The 26,679-nt window shown below is 39.7% G+C and overlaps 1 protein-coding gene and 1 long non-coding RNA gene across 10 annotated transcripts in view; one reads left to right on the forward strand and one right to left on the reverse strand.

The window, feature by feature from the left end:
- Nucleotides 1-26,679, forward strand: part of ARHGAP15 (Rho GTPase activating protein 15) — a 351,974-nt gene that overhangs the window by 83,467 nt on the left and 241,828 nt on the right. The window lies entirely within an intron of this gene.
- Nucleotides 1-26,679, reverse strand: part of LOC104145702 (uncharacterized) — a 67,071-nt gene that overhangs the window by 17,001 nt on the left and 23,391 nt on the right. For 2 of the 3 annotated variants that reach the window (XR_694412.2, XR_694413.2), the window contains exons 2-3: nucleotides 13,275-13,438; nucleotides 2,897-7,777 (exon numbers count right to left, since the gene is read on the reverse strand). This is a non-coding gene — a long non-coding RNA (uncharacterized lncRNA). Of the gene's footprint in view, nucleotides 1-2,896; nucleotides 7,778-13,274; nucleotides 13,439-26,679 lie in introns of those variants that run through there. The other variant, XR_694414.2, reaches the window with a different exon arrangement.

Genomic DNA, 26,679 nt, shown 5'->3' on the forward strand with positions numbered 1-26,679 from the left:
AAGCACGGCGGCAAAGCTGCTTATTTCCCCCGCGGTCTTTCGACCGGTTTCACGGCGGGCTTTTCGCAGCCGGGTGTGGCGGCTGGAAGGCGAAATGGCAGCGGGCGGCAGCCTTGCCCGTCGCTGCGTTATTCATAAACATATTGCTGCCATCTCGTGGGCAGCGCACGAGGCAGCGCCGCCGGCCTGGCCGCCTTGGCCGAAGGCTGGTCCGGCCTCGCGCTGGCGCCCGCCGCCGGGCCGAGACCCCCAACGCTTCGGCCGGGCCTCGTTTGCGCCCTCCCGTCCCGTCCCGGATGGGTGGATGAGGCTCCCGAGGTTTTTTCAGGTTGCTCGCCACTTGCCGGAGCGGTTTGTAAGCGCTTCTCGGTCCTAACGGGGCCAAGCCGAACAGGGTTCATCCTATTAACGCTTATTTTAGCCTGCCGTGCTCCGACCTGGGGTGCTGATGCTGCCGTTTTGTGTACCCCTAAAACGGGGGAAGACGGTATTTTCGCAGACCGCAGCAATCGGCGGCGGAAAGGGAGTGCAGAAGTGTAAAAGGCGTGTGCGCTTTCTCGTTCTTTGCCGCCTGGAGTTTTAAGTTTTTGCAGCTCTCCTGCGTGAAAAGAGCTACATTATGATTTTTGCAGGCCTCTTAGGCTAAGTTAATATTAAAAAAAGAAAAAATAAATTCCTGATGTATGCCCAATCATTGCACGTGTTCCCTTAGTTTATCAAACTCCTGAAAAACAAAGAGAAAAATGAATCCTAAATGAACTCGCTCAGAGATAATCAAATCTGACTTGTTTACATGTTTGGTGCTGGTATTTCAGTATGCAGCTGCTACATTTTTTGAAAAAAATCTTGGCTAAGTCACTTTACTCCGTTTTTTGTGTTTCTCTATGCCAGACCACACCAGGGAGGGATTCAGGTCTGTGTCTAGGAGTGATTTGTACTGCTAACTTTCTTTTGGGAAAGGATGGGTTTAGATGCGTCAAGGTGTTAAATGCACCATAGCCGGCGATTTGATTGCGCTGGGAGAAATGCAAATGGTGACCTGCCTTCTCTTTTAGAAAATATGTGTCTCTATTTTCAGCAGAAAAGTCGTTCTTAGACTGTGATTCACCGCTCATGGAAGGAGGAGGCCTTTTGAAATGGTAATACAATCCTAGTCAGCCTGAGCGAGACATTTAAGGTAGTTCCCAGGTGGCGCAAACGGAAGGAAAGCCTAGGAAGAACATTTTCCACATGGGCGCTTGGTTTTGAAACCTCCTCCTCAAAGTTTATTCATTTTGAAGGATGTACCTCCGACTGATCCCATTTATAGAGTCTTTTTCTATGGATGATGGAGTTATAAATTTGAATCTGGGTATAGGGGCTGGGCTAGTTGAATTTTGGTGTATTTTTATATCAAATTAATTTTTTTTAAATTTTTCCATTGCCTTTTCCCTGATTTAGGGTGAATAAATTCCTAGGGATTTCATGTAAAGATATCTGTAACTGCTGACCAAAAATCTCATAACCCGGAATAAGTGTTTTGAGCTATAATATTTCTCAAAATAAAAAATGTTTTCCTAATTGATTCATCATGGGGAAAAAAGGATGATCCAAGAAGCTTCTGGTATACTGTGTGGAAATGTAATGTGGACACCAATCAGAAACTTTTTTTTTAAACTCTCCTGAACAAATATTTCCTTTGGCATACAAAGTTGCAAAGAGGAGATATGGCTAGCTTATCACTTTAAAAATGGAGCGTCCGACTTACAATACCAAGTTATTTTAACACCTAAAATCCACAGTGCATTACTCGATATCCCTTTACCATTATGTTTTTGTGATCATAGCCATGATTATTATAAATATATTGCTATTTAAAATGCTGACTTATTTGAAATTTGGAATGTGATTACGGGCCTCCTATGTCGGAGTTTGCAGGTAAACTTTTACAGATTGAGGTTCAGAATGGTTTTTCGGGATGGAAAGTGCACCTTTGTACAAGTGCACATTTAAATTTATGAAAAAGGGAGCCAATTACCAAGATTCTATAAAGTAAGAGAATTATTATTATTTTCTATTATTTGTACATAGTCATCACTAGGTGGAGGCATACTTTACATATTCTTTTAAATGTGTCCTCTGTTATGGGCTGAGATGAATTGCACTGATACTACATAGTTCAGTGAATGATTTGATTTTTTCCCCCTGAACTATCTGAAGTAACCTATTATCACCAAATGCCAAACTCTCAGATGGAGTAAGCAGAGTTGTGCTTCAGCCGTTTTCAGTGCTGCAGTATGAAAAATGGCTATTTATTTTAAACCTGGTCTCTACTGAGGTCTCTCGAATTAGATTAAGAGCACATAGTTCATGTGCAGTAAAGTTAAAAGGAGACACCATCCAGGTGTCACGGAGCAAGAGATTAAAACAACCAATGTCTATCCATTTTCATACCACGTCCTGGAGTATTTAAATCCACATAGAATGGATTATCTTTGTTTTTTGTTTGTTTGGGTTTTTTTTGCTGTGGTAGCACTACCCGTTCACAGCCCCGCGTATTTTCTCATGGTGCAGGGCTACCTCCTACAGATCGGTTTGGCTGCAGTAGGTTTTGGATAGACCAGGCTGGATTTTCAGTGAGGGTAACAAGACCCACCTCCCTTGATGCCAACAGACTGATCTTGCCGGAGCTTGTTCGCTTTACACCCGGGCCAGCTCTCACGTGGTTGTGTCGGAGCACATCCGTAGCGTCGTGCCTCTGCTTCTCGCGTGCGTTGCTCCCCGGCAGGGCAGCGTCCGTGCGAGGCCGTCCTTGGCCGGCGCAGGCACAGCCCGAGCAGCGCGTCGCCAGGGCCCTGGGTGGGTGTTCTCCCAAGTGGAAACCCGTAGGGGTGGACGCGGCAGGTCGGACACAAGAGCTGGCTAGATTGTGACTCTTTACAGCTTATTACATCCTCTGGCTTTTATTGTAGGAGTGACTGGAGGAAGACGTGTCGCAGCACACAGATTATAAAGAAAAAGTACAATTTATTCAGAAAATGCTGCCCACCTTTCAGAGTAAGACACAGATTCCGTTTTAAACATCCTGTGGAAAGTGGGGGGAATACATTTTTATCTCTCTGACATTTTATCATATTTTGGAAACTGATATCATCACTGTTGAGAGAGATCTCCTGTACTTTGATGCTTTTTAGCCCCAAATTGGCAAAGTGGAAACCGCTCTAGCCTCAGGCCTTCTCACCTGGGTTGTCCCTGCTGAGGCCATGCTCTGTCCTCACTCGGGGGTTAAGCCTGGCAAAGCTCTCTGTATCCCCCTGCTTCCTTAGAGATAGCTGCAAAAACACAGTAAAGGAGCTGAAATATTCCCCCCCTCCCTTTTTTTGTTTACTTTTTTTTTTTGGTAGTAGTTTGGAATCACACTTTTAATAATTATATTCACATTCTAAAATTAATTAAGCAAATACATTGGTTATAGTTTTGGTTTGATTTATAGAATGTAAATTGTCGGTTTTGATGCTTTTGCTTCAAATGGGTTTTTTGGAGCTAAGGCTCTTGAATAAGAGCCCTTCAAACCAAGCTGTTACTCCTGGGAAATTCTGTAGTGGTATGTTATTGGCATTTGAAAAATGCACACCTTCTGAGAAAAGGCAGGAAAATTCTGTCAAACAGACTAATGGGAATTCCCAAGTTTGGAAATACAAGTTCTGTTGGAAAACAATGGCAGCACGATGTAGCTAAGGGTGTAGTTGGAGTGGAAAGGAATGTGTTTTCAGCATTGTATAAATTTTCTTCTTTTTTCCTTGTCATTCTGGAAACAAGTATTCTACATAATCAGGAAAAAGTGCAAAGTAAGGAATAAGAGAGAGTAATGTCTGTTGGAACATAACATAGACTTTACCAGTGCAGAAAAGTGTGAAGAAATATAGTAAAATTGAATGTAAACAAAGAAATGAGGAAAATAAATGTGGGAGTGCAGAACTATGTACAGGGAGTAGGAAGAATGTGATCCAATAGTAGAAGATCAAAGGAAGGGAAGCCAATTTTTTCAAATATTCGGTAATAACTTAGATGTAGTAAGGTAAAGGATCTGAACAAAGGGTCAGAATGTCACAAATGTGAAAGGAGGGAAAAAATATATATAGCAAGGAGTGTAGTTGGTTTGTTTATTTATTTATTTATTTTAAGGATCAATTATTTTCTCCATCTCCTGATATTTCAGGACACTTTTATAATTACTACTATTATTTTTGCTGCCTCTCATGCACACGGGCTGCCTCCCTCTCCCCCTCGCAGGCAACACTTTTCCACTTGCGCAGATTTGAGGGGGCAGTACCGTCTCGGGGGTTCTTTGCAAGATGCTCGTTTCCCACCACAGAGAGGTGGCATTGCCAGGACTCTTCAGGGGACTCTCTGCCAGCTAGCCTGAAAAGCTTGCAGAGGAGTGGGAGATGATTTGCATACTGCCCAAGCAGGGATAGATTTGTACATCCCTCTTGGCTGAATAGTGTATTCTGAGGAAATAATGACACTGAAATCATTGCATCTTTTGTAGAATAGGTGCTGGACTGTGTCAAGCTATTAGGGTCTGACCCATAGTTTATCCCCCCGCACCTGATGCTCTTTTTTTTATTTGAATGAAGATTTCTTTCTACCTGTATTTCCCCCCTCTAATTTTACCTTTCTCTAGTCTTGTTTTCCTTCCCTTTTACCCTCTACTTTACATTTTTGTATTTTAATAACATATTTTAAGTCATTTTTCTCTTGTTCTCAACGTGATGACAGTGTATCCTGATGGAAAGATAATAATGCCCAAGGAGGTTTTCTTTTATGAATTCTGTTGGTGTTACTTTCACATGCACAAATATATCATCTTGATTTCTAGCTCTGGGTCATTTCATTGCTCTTGTATGTCTTGCTATGAGATGCTTCCTGTAATTAAAAGATTAGGTTAAATAGATTATTTGTGCTGCCCTGTCTACATAAATGTTCCGTTTCTGTGCCTCTAGATACTGGCTTTTGTGTTTTAAGGCAATGTTGTGGTACATGAAGTTGCATCATGTCGTCTTTGTCTTTAAGATGCTGACTTATTGGTAGCAGAAGCAATCAAATAAGACATTTACTGCCATAGCGTCGTGGGGGTCAGTGAATTAACAGGTGCCAGTGAGACAGGTTCTAAATAAGTGTTTTAATCGTTTCTAAAGTATTTAATTAATAGACTTTTTTGAGGAGTGGTGGATGAGGAGACATAATAAATGTTATATCTAGGAAACTTCCCCCCCACCACACACACCCCATGCAATTTAATGTGTTTGCTAACAGAAAACAAACTTAATTGCTGTGTAGTAGTCAATGTTAAGCAACTATGAGACTTTCCAATGTGTGGGTATCACAGAATCGTTTAGGTTGGAAGGGACCTCTGCAGATCATCTAGTCCAACCTCCAAGTACCTCTCCGGAATTTACCTACATGTACTGTGATATTCTTGCATTTATAATCTGGCTTGTGCAGAGAGCATTTTGGAGGCAGGTTTCTCCCAGGAGACATTACAGTGCCTATTGCTACCTGCAGAAACGTGCAGCTTCTGGGGGGTCCCCCAAGCCTCTAGATGGTTGTTTGGAACCGTAATTCAGGTGGTCGTGCAAACCCATTGCACTCCTCTGCTGCCTGGTGACAGAGACGTGTGGGGATGCTGGTTCCTCAGGTGAGGAGACTTAGCTCGTACCTGGCCTCTTGCAGGCAAACCCATGGCGCATGAGCCAGCTGCGCTGCAAAAGCCCTGTAGCCATATTAGCGTAAGCTCAGCCTCTCGGCCCGGCTTGGCAGCTTGGCACCGTGACCCCTAGCACAGCTACACGTTTGCAGTTGAAAGCCAGTTCACACCTGAGACTACAGGCAGAGTCAAATCAGAGCTGTCTGTAGAAGACTAGGATCGTGTACGCTGAGGCTCCCGAGCTCCGTGATGCCAGAATCATCCTCGGGTTTAAACTATGTTGTTCTTTTACCAGTTAAAGCTTATCATTTTATTCTCTGATTCATCTAAATACCTAAGTTTATACTTACGGGCTACACCAAGTAGCCGCCGTGGAACCAAGTAGTGAGTCCTGAACGCGTGCGCAGCGGCCGTCTTGGAGTAGCGCTAGCGCTCGCCGGGCTGAGCGCTAGGACGAAGGGCTCCGGCTCGCAGCAGCGTTCACAACACCTCCTTTAAACAGCGATACTGTTAATGCCATAGCGACAATTTTGGCTGTTTATGCTTAAAAGGTTTCCTTGCTTCTAGCATAGCCTGTTTCTCTTGATTTCAGAGGAACATTTCCTTTTCTGTTACTTTCCTAAATTCTCAGTCTTTATTCTTTGTTTGAAAAAAAAAGGGGGGGGGGGAAGGAGGGGGAGAAAACAATCAGTTCTGTGTCCGAGCTACTTTTGATTTCATTTAATTCCTCCTGAGGTCTCCTTTGTTCTATTTTTTTTTTAAACTTTCACTAAACGTCCCTGTCTTCAGGAACGATATATGCGATATAGCCAGTGTAGCCCAGTTGATTAAAGACTGTTTTCTTGCTCCTTGCCTGGCGCAACTATTGAAGTTAATAAGCCCGACTTCAGAAAAAGCAGCCTAGTGGAGTTAAGCAGGCGGAGGGCGTGAAAGGAGCTCAGGGGTGAGCGACCACCAAGATGTGTAAGGCTTCGTCAATTTGTGCAGCAAGCTGCGCGTTTCGCCCCGTCCCTACCGCTTCCTCCTAGTTAGCGGTGACTACGTAAGCCATCTCGGTCCTGACGGTCCTCAAGCACCAAAGTGTTGACGTGGAAAGCTGTCTTCAGTAGCTGGCCGGCGTCCTCGTGCGGGAGAGCGCTACGTTAATGTTCGTTCGCTGGCTGTCCGTGGCGTCGCTCGCCTCTCTTTCGTTAAGGCGCGTCCTGGGGTGTAATGCGGCACGTTTGGAGAGGCAGAAGCAGTTGAGGAAATTGATTCTGTGTGTCGTTTCAGTTCGATAGACCTTCGCTCTGAAATGCTGGAGTACGCCAGACTGTTCCACTTGAGCCACCTTTTACCGTTGTCAGTGCAGTAATAGCCTTGTTATCAGCTTGTGTGAATTAATTTTGTCATATTAGGAGGGAGAAGTTGCCGTGTCACAGGACCGGGAAATACAGTACTGACTGCCTCGGCTGACCGGCCGGTGGATTCACTGACTATAGTTCATGTGAGGAGCGTAATCCTGTTGTTTTGGAGCGTCACTTCTAATTAAAATGGAATACTATTAGAGTAATAAAAACATATTTATATAGTGTCCAGGCCTCTTGGCTACTCTCAAAATGCAACTAAAAACATAACAATTGTGGTAGCAACATTGCTTTGTAGATCCCTGCGCTAATAATGGGAAATAATAGAGGAATAAGATTGTAATATATTGCGTTCCGCCTAAGAAGGAAACAAAATGTTTCCTTAAATGTGGATGATCCTGAGGGAGTAAAAAAAGCCAACTACTTCTAGAGGTTGCTCTTGTTACTTAGAGATTTTGAACGCATACAGATCTATGGAAAATGTGTGATATAGAGGGCAAAACATTTATCCCCACTTGGACTGGATCTTTCAGAAGGGCATCGTATGATAGTGCTACTTTTCTCCTTCTGCTTTTTTAACTCTCAGTTCTACCTACGTTTTCCTTCACGCTGTTTATCTTTCTTCATTCACTTACTATCTGCAGACCTTTTACGAGGAGCGTGTAATGTGTCCATTTATTATCTCTAAGGATGCTCAGTGCACTAGGCTGGGCTTGAAGTGATCCACGTTTTCTTTCCAGCTCTGTAATAAGTAGAGAAGAGTGTGCTTATAATCAGTCAAGGTAAAATAATTGGAAATGGGAATAATAATATAGCAATGGCTAATGTGTTTGTCAGCTCAGCTGCAGTGTTTTTGGTTTTCTGTTTAACTCGCTGAACGTGTACATGGCATGTTGGGTAAAGCAGTCCTTTTTGTGAATTTGGTGTACGTAAAACTGATAATATAATTAATTTAAAGGCAGATTATATCTAACAATGTACTAAAAAATTTCAGACGCACCTCTGCCTCTGAGAGTGCCGTTTAGTTGTTGGGTTTTTGGTTTTCTTTGGGTTTTAGTCTCTCAGAGAGCAACTGTACCAATCTGAGCGAGGCGTACAGTTGCTTCGTTTGGGCAAACTCTCGCTTCGTTACTTTTTGTTTGTAAATGCAGTTAACAAGTTCTTTTGTACTTCTTTGAGTGTTAATTGATGTAAACAAAGTCTGCATTTTATCTAATCCCACTGAAGCTTGTTAAAATTAGAGATGTGCCAAATTATTCCAAAGCAGGTTGTAAAGTAAGTGAACCATTAGATCCACTGGCTCGCAAATAGCATGTACAATGTGTGTTCTGTTTGCTTGTTTTTCAGTCAGAACTTTCAAATCACATTTTTTTGCACCTTTAATATTGCATTTAGTTAACCTGTACAGCAGGAGTATGTTACAAGCAGCAGGGCTGAGCAGTGTTGAGCGTGGCTGGAACCGTTTCTGGAAAAGTCCAGGTATACGATGCTCAGAATTCTACCTAGTAGTCAGCTCTTTGTTGATTTTATATCCAGCATTTTCAGTTTTGCCTGGATGTTTGTTTCTTAGTATTTTCTCTTTGTGGGAATTGTGACTCGCAAAACTAGTTGTTATCTCAGGTTCCAGTGTATTATTTTAGCTATGGTAATCTAATATACAAGGCACCATGCTAGCCTCAGCTAAATCACAAAGGCATAGAGTGAGCACTAAGGCATCACTTCCATTAAAAAGTTCCATAAAACTTGGAATTGATAGCCCATCCTCAACTGCCTTAGGCTGTTAACCAGCTCTGATACCATAAACTGTAAAAATCCTGTTCTCCCAGGGCTTCTGTCGTTCTGTCCTTATCTGGTGATTCCTCCATGTCTTTAGTCGCTCCTTTGGAAACGGAGCCTCTTCCATCTCTTGCCTGCTCTGGGGACTCTGAGAGCTTTGTTCCTGCACTGTAAGCCTCACCTGCAGACAATCTCAATTACCAACACAGTTAAGTTGCTGTCTCTGCACTATAAACACAAAAGGCTACATCTCTTCTCCAGCTCTGATCCCCTTTCTGACTTGAATATCAGCTGATTTTCCCCAAGTCACTTCCTTGGGGAAACTCAGCGTGCATGCAGTGGAGCATGGGGAACAGTTCAGCACTGAAATCCAGAAGCGTGCTCATGGTGTTGCAGTACAGCTCACCGCCTAACTTCCATATGGGTAGCCCTGACAGTGAAGGGGTCGGTATGGATCTCTGAAAGAGATCCAGAGTTAATGCTTTAGCAGCTAGTGTTTGCTGTATGCTGTTCTGCCGGTGCTACTCTTACTCTAAGTACTTTAGAGTTGGGCACGTTTTCTCTCTTACACTTGCACTGCAGGCTCCTACAGGCTGTGCATTTCAGCCGTGAGTGCACAGTGTCTAACGTTATGAGATACACAATTGGGGCTTTCAGGATTCATAGTAATACAAATTATAAAAAAAAACAATTTCTGCAATATTTCCAAGTTTTCTTTAAAGTTGCAAGAGGTGACCGGAGGTGGATAACCTGTAATTGCACATTTTACCAAATCTCATAGCAATAGTGCAATTACTGCTAAGCAGAAGTTTGATTCTTAAATGTAAGTGTTATTTCAGGCAAAAATGTTATATGCTTCTAGCGGAAGAGTATACTGCTGCCCTTAAGGTCAAGAAAGGTGGATCTAGAGAGATGGCTAGTGATTGATGTTTCCTGGATCTTGGGAACTGGCTCGCTAGATCTATGAAGGTTTTTGTGTGCCTAATTAGGAATTGGATTCATAAATAACCTTATGCACTATTAGTGACTTTAGCTTAATGTGCAGGGCTTTCTTCCAAGCAAAAATGTCTTATGGACTATTATTTTATCAGGTAAAGCTCAGATAATCTGGTGATGCACATTATATAAAACAGATCTGAAAAGTCAGTGTATATATAGATGTTTCTCTATCTTATCTTTCATAATTCTCTGTTTTTTCTAACTGCCAGCACTATAGTATCTAATCTTTCTAGCAAACAGGTGGCTCTTGCAGCATGCTTTACAATCAGTCAGACTTTGGCTCAGTCTAATTTGCTTAATCATATTAATTAATTACTTTTGTAAATGTCAGAAAAGTTCAGTGCACATTTTACTTTTTAAAAAGATTTTTGAAGATCTTTCTAGTAAATATGTAACTTTCAAATATCTGCAGTATTCTTACTGAAGCTGCAGAGCACAGTTACTCAGATAATTCAGTACAAGTAAGCTATTCGGCTTCCTTAGGCTTTTTTCACTTAACAAATTGACTTAAATTTATAGAAATTTATTTCCTGTTTTCCTAACTGTTTAATCAGGTGAGGCCAAACAATTTCAGCCTATGGTCTTTTCTAATTAGTCACCTATGTTATTTGGTAGACACAACGTGTGGCTGTTGCATTCAACATACTCCCTGACTGAAGGATGATATATTTTAGTGGCAGATAGAAACTGTAGTATAGAAATGATCTCATTTTTGCACAAATACCTTTTGTTTACGAATTGGAATTGGCTGCTGAACAATGTTTCTTCAAGTATTAGCAACCCCAAAAGTCAACTTATGAGCAGGAAATTAAAAAGATTGCATACCTCCCAAAGGTGGAATTCATGTTTGTTGTGAACAGTCTTTCTTGACCAATGCTATTTGTTAACAAAAATGATTGCATTATAGTCGTGACTTAAGTAGTAACAATAATGAGAGGTTGTGAACATTCACAGTACAAAAGTTGATAGTTTTGCACAGCGCTGTTTATCTGCTGTATGCCTATATTTGGACAACATGCAGTTGTCTAGTAAGAAATCATGAGAGCTCAAAGCCTAGGTGGTGACAGTTCTGAAAATAAAAATCCTAACACTATATAAAGGTCCACTGTTGCTGAACTGTAACCAGTCTAGGCGAAACGAAGGAAAACCAATGTTCTTATCCCAAGAAACCTTTGGGGAATCACTTCAAATAAAGCCTAATTGACTAACAAATCTGCAAATGGTGCCTTTCCGTACATCTGACCATTTCGTGCACTTATCATAATTTTTCTGCTGACACGTTTTCTGACTAATGGCATCTGATGCATTCAGTCTCCACTGCCAGTCTGGGAGTAGACAGCATGTTCCAGATGTGCACTGCAAGATCGCTGTCCTGCAGCAATAAGTCCTTCTGTTCCCATCTGTAACAACATTTAACTTTGAACAGACAGCTTTTCTTACTAGGAATTTCCCTTTTCTTTCGTGTTTATACTTGATTCAAAAGCATCAGACTCAGAAACTTAAAAAAAAAATTTCTGCTACATAACGTGTTCAGGTTAATCGTTAGCTCTCCTCTTAATTCAAGATCAAGCTGACAGTAAGAAGCAAATGTATCTGTATAGGGACATACATACGCTGGTCCTTCAGATGGCTAACATTTCTAGTCTGCAAATGCCAATGCTGAGTTAATACCTGCCCGACAGAGGTGGCTTTTTTGTTTTTTGGTAGCTGGCGCGCTACTGTAGCCAGCTGAGGTGGTAGAGGCAGTGACAGCCTGCGTAGGTACCTGTTGTCACAAGCAGGTGCTCCGTGAATGAGACCTGGAGCTGGTAGAGAATTCTCCAGGTGAAAGTTTGTAAAAATGGTAATCCATTGAACCAATGTGTTTTCACGGAATGCATTTTTTCCTACAACATTTTTGTTTGGAAATACTTTTCTGGTTCAGGGTGGGAGTTCAGGGTTCAGAAAGGACGGCGCTCAACAGCAGCGATACAGCTGATGACAGCAAATGTAGAGCCCAAACATTTTTATCGCCATCAGGTCTAATCCTGCACTATGAGTGCTACTGTCTTAGAAGTAGTCTTAAAATGTAAGCCCTTAAGGATTCCATTGTTTCATGCATACTTGCACTGCCGTAGCATTGTTAATACTGTTTAAGCTACTAGTCTGGATAGGGTCTCCTAATTTTACAATGATGCATGGAATTAGCAGGCATTATATAGAAAAAAATTTAGCAGAGCAGAAGCATGAGGGCTTGCTTTAATTGTCTGTGAATCTTCCTGTTTGATTTTGAGAGATGGTTGTATGTGGCATTTTTACAATGAAATGAAAATGAAGGTTAAACCAGAACATGGCCTTGTTCACTTTAAAGTTCACTACATCTCACCAGTCCTTCAGTGAGTGTGGGGTAAATTTAAGCAGAAGAAGGCAGATTTCATGTGGATCTGGATCAATTGACATTTTTTGGCAGAAACAATAGAAAACATATTACGCTGTGTTTTTATGTTTGTTTCCTCACACTGTGTGGTTTTGTCTGGTTTCTCTGCAAGCAAGGTTCAAGCTGGCGAGCCACTCAGTTTCCGTTTGATTTCTTTGTTGTTCGTTTATTGGAATTTGAGATTGGAAGCAGATACAGTGGATGCAAATCCAGGCGAGCCAAAATGTTTTCAGTCTGCCTGTGCAGCCCTGAAAGCTCAAGTCATTGAATTTTATACAGCAGTGATGCTAAGCTAATTCTTCCAACTCTTTTGGAATGTGTATTTCCATTAGGATGGATGTATTCACATAAACTAGTTATTTTAGTATTCTTCTGAACTGGAATGCAATTACTCACTCAAATTAGCCTTTTAAAATATTTACTAAAGGGGTTATGACATTCTGATCCTTCACAAGGGTATGGTCAAAAACTAGAAGTTTATCAAGATTCAAGATGTAAGCACATGAAATGGAGTATAAACACAGGTTATGTATACTCCATCTACATCAATAATATTTTAAAAACCTAATCAGTATAATATTGCTTGACAGAATAGCACGAGATAAACTAATATTTTCAGTTAAATTGCATAAAGGCAGTTTAAAAATAGGACTTAGCATTTGATCATACATTATTTTCTCTATGAAAGAACATGTGGAAACATTGTGAGAAATGATAATCCAACATAAACTATACAAATATACAAACTTTATCCGAATGCTCTAGGCAAGCCAATATGGTAACCAGTGTAAAAATACTCTACTGCTCACTACTAGCACATTTTCAGGATCCAATGTTAATTTTTTTTTAATGTTTAAATATTTTTAATGTCTACAGGCAAGTCCAGGTAGAGCACTGGAGCATCAATGCCTTCATGTTTGAAGCTTTTTTTCAGCATCTGGCTCCCACCTGCCCACTTAGCATAATTATTAAGCATCACAAACTGTTTTGCTCATCTCCAGACTTCAAAGTCTCAAAGAGTAGTCCTTGTGCTCCTCTTCGGGCTTACCGTGTTCACAGGTAGGGCTGTGTGACTTGGGGGTTTCCAGAGAACTTTCTCACTCTTGTCAACCTGTCCATCTGCTCCGTTTCCACGCAGTGCAGCTCCTGAGGCTGAGCAGCTCTCTCCTGCTGCTCGCACAGTGCAGTATGAAGTCACTCAGAAGGCAGCATCTTTTAAGAGAAAAATACCATTGTTCAACCCCTGCCAACCTAAGGATCCTTCTTCTGAGTTCCTCTGTAGGTCATCGGAGGAGAGAGCATTTGTCCACAGCTATTTCTTAGCATGAACTTGTCGACAATGTGCACGTTAATATCAAGGGATGTCTTTTCAGGGTGTGCCTGAAAGGGAAAATCAGTTCCCTCTATTACTTTTCTTGTGTCTTCCCTTCCTCAATATCTTATTGAGGTAGACTGGACTTTTAGGTAGAATGAGCCCCTGTAAGTTTTGATAGATTAATTTTTGACATTGTTGCTCATGGTATTCTATTCAATTTTCACTTCAGGTGCACCCTATTCTCCTTCCCTACCCCTTTCCGTGCTGTCCGTGATCCTCCGGGCAGAGATGTTGCATGTCCTCTTTCTTGCCCTTGCCTTGGGCAGGGTTGCGTGCGAGTGAAGGCAGGAACCTGCAATCGGGATTTGGCCTTTCCCTGCCCATAGCCCCTGTGGGGCCCCATGCTGCACAGCCCCGAGTCCTGACTCTTGTCTCCAACCTTCTCAAGCTGAATTCAGATCAAGTATGCTAGCTAAAAGCCGTCTCCCTCCAATTTACAGTGTTCGTGCTGGTTATTCTTCAGACTGAATCATAATTTTTTACTCTGTTAGGATATTTTCATTAAGGAAAAAAAAAGGACTATCTTCATAGGTAAGAGGACAATAGTGCTTTATCCCCTTGAATCTATGTGCCTCACTTTTCTTATCCAGATTACTTGCTGTGAAGGAAGAAGTCGAATCTTTCCTTCTACTGGAACAAGATCTCCATCCCTCTGGCTTGAGAGAGGGTTTTTGTAATTTTCAGCCCTGTCCTTAGGAGATTTCTTAGGGAAGTGCCTGAGATAGTCAGGCTCATGCACCTCTCCCTGCGGCATCTCTCTCTCACCTGGACCTGACTTTTCATTTTCACCAGGTGCAATGGCCTTGCTGTTTCACAGCATCACGGGGATTTGGGAGCACTCTTCAATACGTACAGGTGCTCAAGGGGAAAACAACAATTTTATACCTATGACCATTCCTCTCTGAGGTGTGTTTGCTCACATCATGGCCTCCAACCCTGCTCTGCACAGTATTTCTGTGCTTGAATGGTGAGGTAGGAATGCTTTTTCCCTGGCTTCCTGAAAGCCACACAGTAATGGTCATGTTTGGGCAGTCATGTTGGCTACTGTAAGAATTAAATATCTGACTCTCAGATAGAAAGAGAGAGAGGGGGGAAAAAAAACCCAAAAACCATGCATAGTTAACACATCTCAGAGAACAAAAGTTACAAGTAAATAATCTTTCTTTTTGTGCTCAGTATAGATTCAGCTAGAGATATACATACACTGTGTTATAGAGGTGCTATTCTTTCATTTTAGTTGCTTTCGTTTAACTTAGGGCAGTTTAGGGATGTTATATGGATATTCTTTTATACTGAAAAGCGTATAATCCTCAAAAATGTTAAAACCTAAACTTTCCTAAAACTGTTGTATTTAATTTTCTTGTATAAATTAATGCATCAGGCAAATTGTAAATATCAACAGTATTTTCTGAGCAAAAATGGTTTAGATAAAGGGCAGAAACAGAGAAAATACATTGAGTACATTAGGATGTGAGTGAGTTAAGAGTCTTTGATAGCGGTTACTCTGCTAGTCCAAATAATGACTAATTACCATGGCAATCCTTATGTTCTGTGCCATACGGACCCCACCATTCCTACTTAAAAGCACTAATGGCAAATATACATTGCAAACAGATGCCATGTGCACATATCATTTGAAAAGGCTTTTAGGAAAACAAGATTGCTGGTCTTTGGATAGAAGTAGAACAATTGCATTTCAGGATGGCAGAGAACCAGTGATTTCCATCCCTCAAGAGAGTACCCATATGTGATACCATTGCAAGAGGAGCAGAGGCAGAACGAGAGAGAAAAGTCTGGCTCAGGGCTGAGCACAAATCACCCTCTCCAGGTGCAGTCCTTCTGTGACAGCAGCGCACCTTGGTCTTAATATTTTAAGACCGAACGGGCTGAGCTGCTCCTATTTTACTTCTAGCTGGTGGTGTTCCTCAGCTGCCTGGGAATAAGTTTTGAAATCCCAGCTATTAGATAGCTCGTGGGTGTCCCCGTCTGAAGGGCTCTCTGGAGAAACGATTTTTCAGGACTTTGTACACCCAGAAATTAATATCCCTCTGCTCGTTTTGAGCTAACTTCTGTTCTGCGCAGCCCACTTGTCTCTGGCTAGACCATGGGAGTTTCTGCCAGCTCAGTTTACCTTACAGTAGCTCTGAAATAAAAAATGAAAATTATACATTTGTAATCCAGAGGCTGGTGCAGCTGCATTGTGAATAGGGAGGAAGGAGGAAGGGACTCTGCACCTACACAGCTGCCAGCCTGTCACATCCCTGGGGAGGTGCTGCACCCAGGACAGCTCTTGGGAGGGCTGCAGCCACCCCGTAAACCTGCACCTGTGTAATCTCAGCCTTCTGTGAAGGCTTAGTGTAAAACTTTGACTTAAGTAATGAATCAATTTAGAAGGGAAAGTAGGCCCACAGAAAGCAGATATCTTTTGAATTACAAAGGGCCAGTAATTTGAAAATGTGTAGTTAAATTCTGGCAAACACTGCACACCCATACTTGCCAGAACCCCGTGCTAGACAAAAGGAAAAAGAAACCAAAAAAGAAAAAGAGAAAAAAAGGCATTTGGCTTGGAAATGTTTGCTCTGGTTCTTATCATAATATTCTGAGCTAATCATCACCTTGCATGAAATAAAAACAGAGGTCTTTTTAGACTTGATCCTAGAGATCAGGGGTTTTGGTCCACAGAGTCTGTGTAAATGCTCAGCCTACTGAGAAATTACCAGTATGTGCAGTCTCTCCCACTGCACAGCTTATCTGTGCTTCTGGCAGGAATAGTTTGTACCAGAAACAGTAGAGGCTGCGAGCACAGCTGCTGCCAGTCAAAGTCGAGGGACACATTAATGTTAGCTCTGCAGTGGTGGCCAGTCTGCGCAGCTCTAGAACTTGACATATCATAAGAAAAGCATGTCTAAGGAGAATTGATATGTTTGAAAATTGATCTGCAAGCAGCCTTCTACATTTAGAAAGTTTCTATCTGATATTTTTGCAACACATTTTCCTGTGTTGTACTTTTAGAGGGATTAAGATGTTCTGTTGTATAGTCCTCCACTATGCACACTTTCATATTAGTAGGGAAGTTTTGTATCTCAAATACTAGTGCAAGCTATTTCTCATATGGACTGCTGTTCACTGTCATTACTAATGTCAGTTCAGCAACCTGCTAATAAGCCTATATGACCACTGCAGTATCAAGGGAGGGAAATTATAACCAGTGACCCCATGGAAATGCAGGGTCATGAGATCTTCATTAATGAGACGTGGCCAAGAACTCACCCACTGTAACAGAGTAAACATATTGAGGAAAGTGCATTTTCTCTCTTAAAATATGAAGTTTTCCATGTATTGACCTTTGAAAGAGGAAGGCCTATCATGACCCAGTAATTATTCAATGCTCTATCTTTAGGGCATCAAAAGTATTTTAAAATCTGATCTTACATTTCCTCCAGCTACCTAGCCCTCCCTCTTGCACGTTAGTCCTACATTTTTATTGCTTTCTACTGCTACGCTACGAGGCCCCTCAGAGTCATGCTTACGCTACACATTCCTCCAGACGTTCTTTCACACTTCATAAGGCTCCAAACCATCATTAATTAGGAGACATTTCCTTCTGAAAGTCCTCTATATCTCTCTGATGGTGCATGAAGATTATATATATCTGTATCTATCTGTATTTCTCTGCTCCTCACCAAATTAATAGTTTATTCCTATTGGTCATTTTCATTATGGGACAGTGAAATCTGTCCTGGTGTCACTGAAAGTCATAAAATAAGGTAAGCTTACAGAAAATGTTTATGTAACTGAAGGCAACAGTGTGTTTTGTCTCTGTGCGAGTTTAACTATGTGTAATAGCTGTGCTCAATCAAGCCCTACTCATACCACTGCTGGTTGCAGTAATCCTTCCAATTATTTTTTTCAGCCAATCCCATTATTTGTATTTCAAGTTTTTTTTTTTTTTTTAAAAAAAGATCCAACAGTAAATGTACCAGGTTAATATTTCCAATGTGTTGTAAAAGATTAATCCATATTCCTATTTTTTCTGTTTTAACTTCTGGGTGAAGCACAGAAAACATCCCTGGATAATTTGCACTATTAATATCTCTTCTAATGCTTCACTATATGGAGAAAAACACTTGGTCTCACTGCTTTATGCATAGGCTAAAGCTCAATGTGAAAACCTCAGCCTTCTTTTCACAAACCTTGAAGACATTTATCAGTGTTATGTGTAGTCAAACCCTTAGGATTCTTTTCTATCTCTCCCCCAGGACGTTATGGGACATTTTCCATGTATATCTTAGTGAGATTGTTCAGCACCGTATCCATTCCATCTACCTCCAACTTCACCTGAAGGGCAAAATCCTTAAGATCTTGACACAATACTGATAAATAAATGGAATTATTAAAGTTGCCATCTCAGCAGAATAGGATTGCTGCTGCCTTTGTTCTCAGGGGAATACATATTTCACCTAGTAGCAAGACACCCAACTGCTGCTACAATCAAAACTCTCTGAAATGCCTTTAAGCTAATCATCTTTGAACATAAGCCTTTGTTGTTAAATCAGGGACCTTCTAGATGTGAGGCACAGAAACCTTTTTTGTTTTTTCTCCACCTTGCACAAAACAGCTTTAAGCCTGTCACCGCTGACAGTAAGGTTCAGTGATCTGTCAACATTCACCCCGATAAAGACAGTGAGAGAAATCCGTGGCTCTGGAGAGTTCAGTAAAGACCAAACAGTATGTTTGCAAAAGAGCATTTTTATATGTTTTCTTGTGACAGCACTAGTTTAACAGAAAATAGTTGGAGTGTGCCAAAAAAAAGGGGGGAAAGAAAAAAAAAAAAGAAAAAGAAAAAAGACAGTAGCAGTAAGTTAGGCTAGCATGACATGATGGATCTGGGCTATGACAAACAGAATTGGAAAAAAACTTCCCTGGGGACCAACTATACCAGGTTTGCTGAATTGTATTTCTTGATTTCTTACTGTGCAACAGTGCTTTTTAGTTTTAGATTGACTAGGCTTCAGAATATCTTTAAAATTGTACAAATCAAAATCCATGTAGCTTAAAAATGAAAGATGTAAAAGGTTTAGGAGTTTGATGTATTGAAAGGCATTCTGTATTCCCTCATGTGAGTATTAAATGTACACTTTGTCTGTTTGATGAATTTTAAATCTTTGTGGATTGCAACATGCACCACAGCAGTTTAGGGGGCATAAACCTTGGCTGAAGAAAACCGTAAAGGATGTGCGGTGTTCAGGTTTCAAACTAAGCTACTCTTCTCCTATTCTGCTGCACCTAAGTGTCACGAGACATACCTAATCCATTTTATAGAGAACTAAATAAGAACAAACAAGGAAAAATTGTGAAAAATTCCTCTTGGAACCAAGCAGCGAACCCCAATAACATCAAATACAGAGGGATTTTTGTCCTGTTTTAGTTTCAGTGTGATACGGAAAATCAGGGAAATATTTACAAAGAAAGGAAAGGAGAAGAAGGAATCAGAAGATTTAGGAATAGTAAATATCTTTATTCAAACCTACTATCAGGTCAAATAATTGTCTCACTTGGGAATAATAAACATGAGGACAAGAGGCGTGAACAACAGTATTAGATGGCATTCATCTAAAAATTACTGGCTTCTAATCAGCTCAACAGGGAGTGCTGAGATACCAATTCAAGAGTGCAAAAGGTGTTTTACTGAGATGTGTTCTCTCTCCCAACTTCATTCTACCATCTAGTGATCAAAATCCAGTGATCTAGTGATCAATCCTCCAGTGTAGTAGCATTTTCTGCAACACATGCATAAAATGCTTATGAACATTAAAACCCTAAAAAATGACCGTCATGTCATAAAATTTAAATGCAATGTATTATCTATGCTTTTATGAGGTTTTTTCTTGGATGAGTATTTCATAGGTATGTCAAATGCAGCTGCAGAAGAGTTGGCATTAGGGAGAGGCAGCTGGATCAGTATGAATGAGATGGTGAGGATGAAGGAGAGACTAGCCCTAGCCTTTCTACAAATCTAGATTTGTTCAAATCAAATCAAATTTGGTCCCGTTTCCTCCCTCGTCCTGAAAGACGCCCTTTTCTCTCTGCTTTAATATTGAAAGGTTTATCATAAGTCTTGGAAACTTGAGTTCATAAGTCTTGGAAACTTGGGTTTTGGGCATCAAATTTTGCATTTTTGGGGGATTTTGAGAAAGAGAGGCTCATGAGTGAGCCCTCAGACAAAGATCTTGTAATCATGTAGAAACTTAACAGTGGGTGTGTGGCTGAGCCTTGGGTAGAGATCAAGCGAGGAAAGCGAAGGGTTAGCTGAAGAAGAGAAGGGCTTGTTCTATGAGGAATTAGGAAATGTTGAAAGGTCATGATGAATGTATGTAAGACTTCTGTTTTTCAGATCTCACTAAGAACGTTACCTGATTAGTCAAAGATGTCCATATGGGAACAGGATTCACAGCTCTCAGTTTTCAGATAGCTGTAGTTAAACACCCTGAAAACTTGCTGTTTCTAGATCTGAGGACTTGCAGCCCCTGTGAGGTACGGGGAGTTCTGTGTGCTCAGATACACAGGACAGCCATCCTGCAGTTGAAGTAACCGAAATGGGGGACTTCTTTAGGTACATGTCTAATAAGATATATACCAGCGGGAATTTTTAAGGAGTATAAAAAGCTCTCTCCTTTCCATGGCCTTCCAGCATGTATCATCAAAGGTCACCTGTGAGATTATAAGTGAATTCTGGACTCTGTGAGGGGGATAGTGGTGCTGTTGCCAATTGCTTTGATTCGCATTATCAGTCATGGTGCTGCCAATCACTGTGCTGATGCCTGTCAGGTTTCCACTGCTGCCAAGCAGAATGTAAAATTGACAAGAAATATTACAGCGCTCATCAGGCACTGTGAGATACCTCTGCCTTTGGGAGAGCGGGCACCTGTGGTTAGAGGGAAGAATCAGGGCTCAGGAACATATCGTTGCTTCCTTTACATTTTTTTAAAACCTATTAATTTTAGAAATAAATTGCACAGTTCATCTATATTGAGATTCTGATTACGAAATTAATATTTCCGCAGATAGGGGTAACATCATCTGATATTCTGTTCCATATAGGGCTTACACAGAGATGTGAAATAAAATCAGAACAGGACCAAACGCTGATGGTAGAGACAATACTGATTAATTCTGTAGTGGAAAGTTTTGAGGGGTTGATCTGTATCTGTTTATAATATCTACTATGGTCAGTTCCAAAAATCTGTCGAAATGTTTATTTTCTATTTGACACGGTTTCTTAAATTTCAGGAAGCTCTCTTCCACCTATTGCTATATACTTAGGTCTATCCACACAAAACCACATTTTGTGTTTGTACAGTCGTCTATAGAGTGGTTCATTAATCATCCATCTAATGTAGGATTTTGCAAATGTAGCATACACAAAAACTACAGCCAGCTGGACTTATAGATTTCTAATAGGGCAATGACACACCAAAAATAGTTTGCCATTACAACCTGACACTACATTTTCTGTAGAACAGAGAAGACTCATGAATACATTCAAGAGAAGTCAATAGCTTGTGCAGCTATAGAGAATTATTTAATTAAATCTGGAAGCTTTCAAGGAAGCCATAAAAATGAGGTTAATATGTCAGACTAATAAATTCTATATAATTAAGCTCCCCAAATATAGAAATTTCAGAATACGACACTAAACATATCACAGTAGGGACATCAATTTATTTAATCTTAACATTGTTGCATTGTCTCCATGAACTTCCTTTGGTGTCACAATAAGATTATTATGACAGGACCATTAAGCCCCATTCAAATGAATGGGGAATTAGTGTCATGATGGAAACAGCTGCAGCTAAGAGCTGCTGTCTATGATCAGTAGTTATTTTCAAAAATTCAGATATTTTGCTATTACAATAATTATATCTTCTCTTTAGATAGGTATGTAATGTAATGAAGAAAGCTGTTTTTTCAAGGCACACAATAAAATCAATCAAACAGCAACCTGAGATAAATGGCCATATAAGTTGTTGCACAAAATCTTCACTATTCCAGTTCCATCTGCAATAATTTTAGTGATCTATATAAAGCCTAGATTGAACAGATATTATGCTATATTTTAAGGACTGTCAGTTGACAACTCGCATGAAGCCTTTGTAGCCAAGAATCTCTATTTAACCTACTCTATCCCCCTTTCTCTTTCCCAGAGTGTAGATAATAATAAACTTTAGTCAATCACAGCGGCCTTGGTGAAGGTCAGAAGATAGGGTGGAGATCATACTGACGACAAGCACAATGACTTTAATAACCTAGAAAAGAGAGTACTGTGAGCTCTTTCTTTGGTATCCATCCACCCTTATTTACTTTCCACCCTTAGATACCTATATGGCTTCGGTCCCTCAGCCCTTCCATACTACTGCTGAACTACTTTGAGCTAGCGTTTTTGTTAAAAGCACTGATCTCCTAGTATTACTTATCACAACTTTCCTTAAATACTAATGAATTTAATAATACATTCAGGATTTCTAAATCTAGCTGGATTTTTCTTACATATTAAACATTTAGCTCTCTACATAATTGTAAAGAAACATTGTGTTTATGTATTTTATATATATTCTATTTAATAGAAAATGAAAATACGTTATTGATAATATTGAAAAGAAAGTTGGGTTCTTCATGCAAAGATGTGTGTCCTAAATGTATATGAAATATAATTCTCCATGCTTTCCAAGGCAGATTTAGATTAATATGCGTGTTTCATGACCAGCCTAAAAAACTAGAAACATTTAATACTTTAAGCTCCAGGCTGGGGTACTGCAGAATGGTTGTTTTGATATCTGTGTGGTTTTACAGTTAATATTATAAGTATTTGAATGAGATCGCAACCTTAGGGATTTTTAATGATTTTCCAGAGAAATGATTGTTTTTTTTTCAAAATGAAAATTTCAATTTTGCAACCAAATTGTTTAATTTAAAGACTTACTACCTGTTTAATGGTTCTTATTGTGCCCTCAAGGACTGTAAACGTTATCATAGCACAGTGCAATGATGGTATATAAACATTTTCTCGCTGTCCGAGTGGTATTCCTGGTCACTCATCACCTGTATGTGTCCTTTCTCACATTCTAACCTACTACAGTATTCCTGAGTGCTGAACTTCAAATAGTTCAGATTGCTGAAACGTGGGAGGTCAATTCATTCTTACTGCTGTTTCCTTTTGGCGTTTTAATGGTTGCTGTGGTCTTTGGAGAAACACAGTAATGTGAGACATATAGTCGTATTCCTGGGCCTTTGGGAACAACATTTCTTCTGTACAAATGGAACATAAGCACCTGTTGTAAACAAATTAAATACTGTTCTTAAAAATACAAATATAATTATGTGCCAAAATTATGCCAATCAAATGGAACCAGTTGGTGGTATAATGTACAATACAATATATGGTTTTAAATAGGTATACTGTGCATCTCTCGTGTATATGTTCTTTGATGAAAAGGCAGTTTGTTCAGGATACCTAGATTGAATTTCTTGTAGGGCAGCTGCTTTAGAGGATATAAGATATTTTTCTCAACCACCTGTTTCCTTTCATTGTCTCAGCATTTGAGTTTGCTGGGCCAGCCCATGTGAACAGATAAGACTTGGTCGCTGTATTTTGTTTATAAGGGCATACTTGTTCATGCTCTTAAATATTAGTTGAAGGGCTTCAACAGGATAGCCCCATGTGAATTGGATGAAGCAGCTGCTTTTATTGTGGACTTCAGTTACTTGTGGTTTTATGTCTTGGCACACCGTTATGTGGGGTTTTTTTTTCTTTACTTGCCTTGCCATAAGAAAAAAGTTAAACTAATTTTATCTTTTCAAACAGCTGCAGATTCAGAGAGGAAAAAAAAAATTCAGACCTTACAATACAGAAGTATTCATCACTGGTCTTTGAGCTAGTACCATGTTTTGTCATTGCTCGTGTCTTGTGTAGTTTGTTACACTGGAACGGTCTGAGGATAAAACTCTGTTGATATGATATAATTTTCCATCCAGTCTGCTTTGCTAAATGCTTGTAAAAGGTCTGTGGGAAAAGCAAAGCAAGTGCCAGTGCGGAGCAATAGGTCTGCTGCAATACGTTGGTATTTTTGATCCTGCCTCTTGAACCTCAGAGGGTGCTGGGCTGGAAGGGATGAGCAAGGAGTTCAAAGGGCTACACAGATATCTGTATAGCTGAGGACAGGGATTCCTGTATTTTTAGTAACTTAAAACATGCTTGTAAATGCCAGATTTTGAGTAATATCCCTAGATTATGAGACAGAGGAGTAGCTAAACCTAGTAGCTATTTCCTTCTTTGTAGGAATATTAAGATACGTTACCGGTGAAATGTTCTAAGGCAAGAGAATTTCTAAGAATAAAATAACCTTCGGACTCCAGTGAAAACAGTCCTGCTATGTACACCACGAGTTCGGTATAAATACAAAGGTTTAAATGTCAACTATATTTGTTTAAGTGTCATTTCCCTTAATTTACCAAAAATAATAAAATCTTGACAGTTAGGCATTTAAAAATGTGAAAGTTGCAACATGATCGTATTTATTTTTATAGTGATACCTGATCTTTGCCAATTGACATTGGTGATGACTTCTGAGTGAATTCACTTTTATTATCTTAAAAAGAAAAAAAAAAACCTACGTTAATTCTGTCATACCATTTTTAATGTTTTAAAAATCCCAAAGTGCCTCTCTTTACTGCTTATGATTCTTGATAAAATCATGCAAACACAGCCAGTTTGATGCTATTTTTTTGTTTACAGTATTGCTGTGTTGTTTTGGTTAACAGAATGAAAAACAGCACAGTTAGACTACAAGTAAAAATGTTTTATTCTTAGTTTGTTTCATCAATAAAAGCTGACATTTTTGCAAGAAAGATGTTATACTATTGGAATTAACTCTTAGTCAATTGTAAATAATTGTATTATATTGGTATGTTATCATGAAGATTAGAAATCATTTCCTACAGAATCATGTTCTTGCTTTCTCAGCACTGTTTCAATTGAAAGGAATTTGAATGAAGTGCATCTCATTACTAGCATAAAGTAGATGGAGCTTGAATAATTTTTATATTTATTTTCCATAGATAGCTATTACGTTTCTTATCCTATCTATCCAAATTTTATAAAATAAATTGTTTTAATCCATTTTTTGGAGAGAAGCAATGAATTTGTTTTTGCAGAAGTAATACATCTGAATAAATTGTAATATGCATAAAAATCTGTTAACACAGTTATTTATACAAAAAGTGTAGCTGCCTTACCTTTGATTTAATTTACATACTTTATTTGCCTTCTGACAAGTTCTTCCCTTGCCTTTTTTTATTTATGTGCCAAAAATATGTCTTTTCAGATAAGTCAACTAAAACTTTAATGTATTGTATATTTTAAAACTACATAAAATGTTTTATGCATTCGCTAGTTTTTTCCCACAAGCATTTGTTAAAGGTGATGCTATATCAAGATTAGACATGTTTTACCACTGATAACAGCATAATGACATTGTATTTCTTAAATATTATGAGCAAATAGATGTGTTCTATTTTAAAGCCTAAGCTGACATTTAGGTTGAATTATCAAGCATTAAAGAAAAAAAAAAAAGAAAAAACAAGAATCTTTATTACTCGAAGGCTAAAATTTTGGCAGCCTTCATTTCTTAAGTATAAGAATTCAGGCCCACACCCTGAGAAAGAATTTGATGCATTTACTTTAAGTATGTGAAAGATGTGAGCAACATAATTATTTTTCCATTCAAATGTGGAAAACAATAAAAGTTTCCCATATGTAGTTCATAGGCTGTAACTCATATCACTCAGCACTAAAGCAATAAGCAATAGAGTGTTGATACAAAGAGCTGAAACTCTGGAAATATCAACTTAACCCTTGCCTGTCTTTTTGTGCACTTTGCTACTGTAAACATGCTTTGAATTTACATAAGCCACCATTCATAGTCTTGTGAGTTCATAATATAAATAATGCAGAAAATCTCATTCACTACCCTGAATTATGCTAGTCATTACAGATGATTCATGTAAGTATTAATCTCTTGGATGTGGCAGAAAACCAGGGAGGAGAAACTACCTATCATATCATTTGCAGTTAAGAACCTGCTGCATATCTCTAAGCTTTACTTGAAATGCTTGTAGTAATTGGGTATGCATCTTTTAACTCTCTTGCAATCCAAGAAGCAATATGGACTGCTCTGTGATTTCCTTGTGCTAGAAAATAAAATTTGTGGAAATATGCTAAAGATGCAAAATGCCTGAGGCCAGAACGTTGTCCTGCTGTATCACAGTAGCATTGCAAGCTTCAGGGAATGTGTGCGCCATTAGAAACATCTTCACTCTCTTTATTTGTTTCCTCAGTGTTGCCTGATGAGGGGATAGATTTGTCAAGCTTAAATATTTGTTTCCTAAGAAAATTTTGATGTAAATTGCTTTTATCTGTCTGAAGGCCAGGCATGAAACTGCTGTCTGTTTCTTACCTTGGCAATCCGTGGCGCAGCAGAGACTCACATGCTGTGAGGATTAGCTTTTGAACGCTGTATTCTTGGTGAAAAACACACCAAGATGTAGAGTATTGAAAGGTTTCTATACATTTCCACAGCTTTGGCTTTCTCATTCACCAGTTATATGTGCCTGATCTTCCTCTGAGCCTCTGTATGTACCTTTTTGCCTTGCATGAAAAAAGGGCTAAAGGCAAATTATTGGATTCAAATGTTGCATTTGGGGTAAATGTAGGTTGGAGCCCCAGCTTTGCTGTTTATGTCTGTGACTGCACTCGGGCACGGTGTTCTCCAGTATATGGCAGTAATGCTACAGTGACTGATAACAGCGAATTAGCTGTTGAAATCACACAACGTTTGCTTTGACCACACTGTAAGCTCTCTTCATTCTTGATGTCTGTGCATGTACTTTGTGATCCATCTTTCTCCAGTTCAAGAGGTCCTTGACAAATAGCAAATTGTCCCGTGGGCTTCTTGCTCCACGAGGACCTCACAAGGAAAGTCTTGAGATAGCTGAGAGGACAACTGGATGGTGGCGGGGCTCT

The sequence above is a fragment of the Struthio camelus genome, chromosome 6 (assembly GCF_040807025.1).
Source record: "Struthio camelus isolate bStrCam1 chromosome 6, bStrCam1.hap1, whole genome shotgun sequence".
In the NCBI taxonomy this organism is placed as follows: domain Eukaryota; kingdom Metazoa; phylum Chordata; class Aves; order Struthioniformes; family Struthionidae; genus Struthio; species Struthio camelus.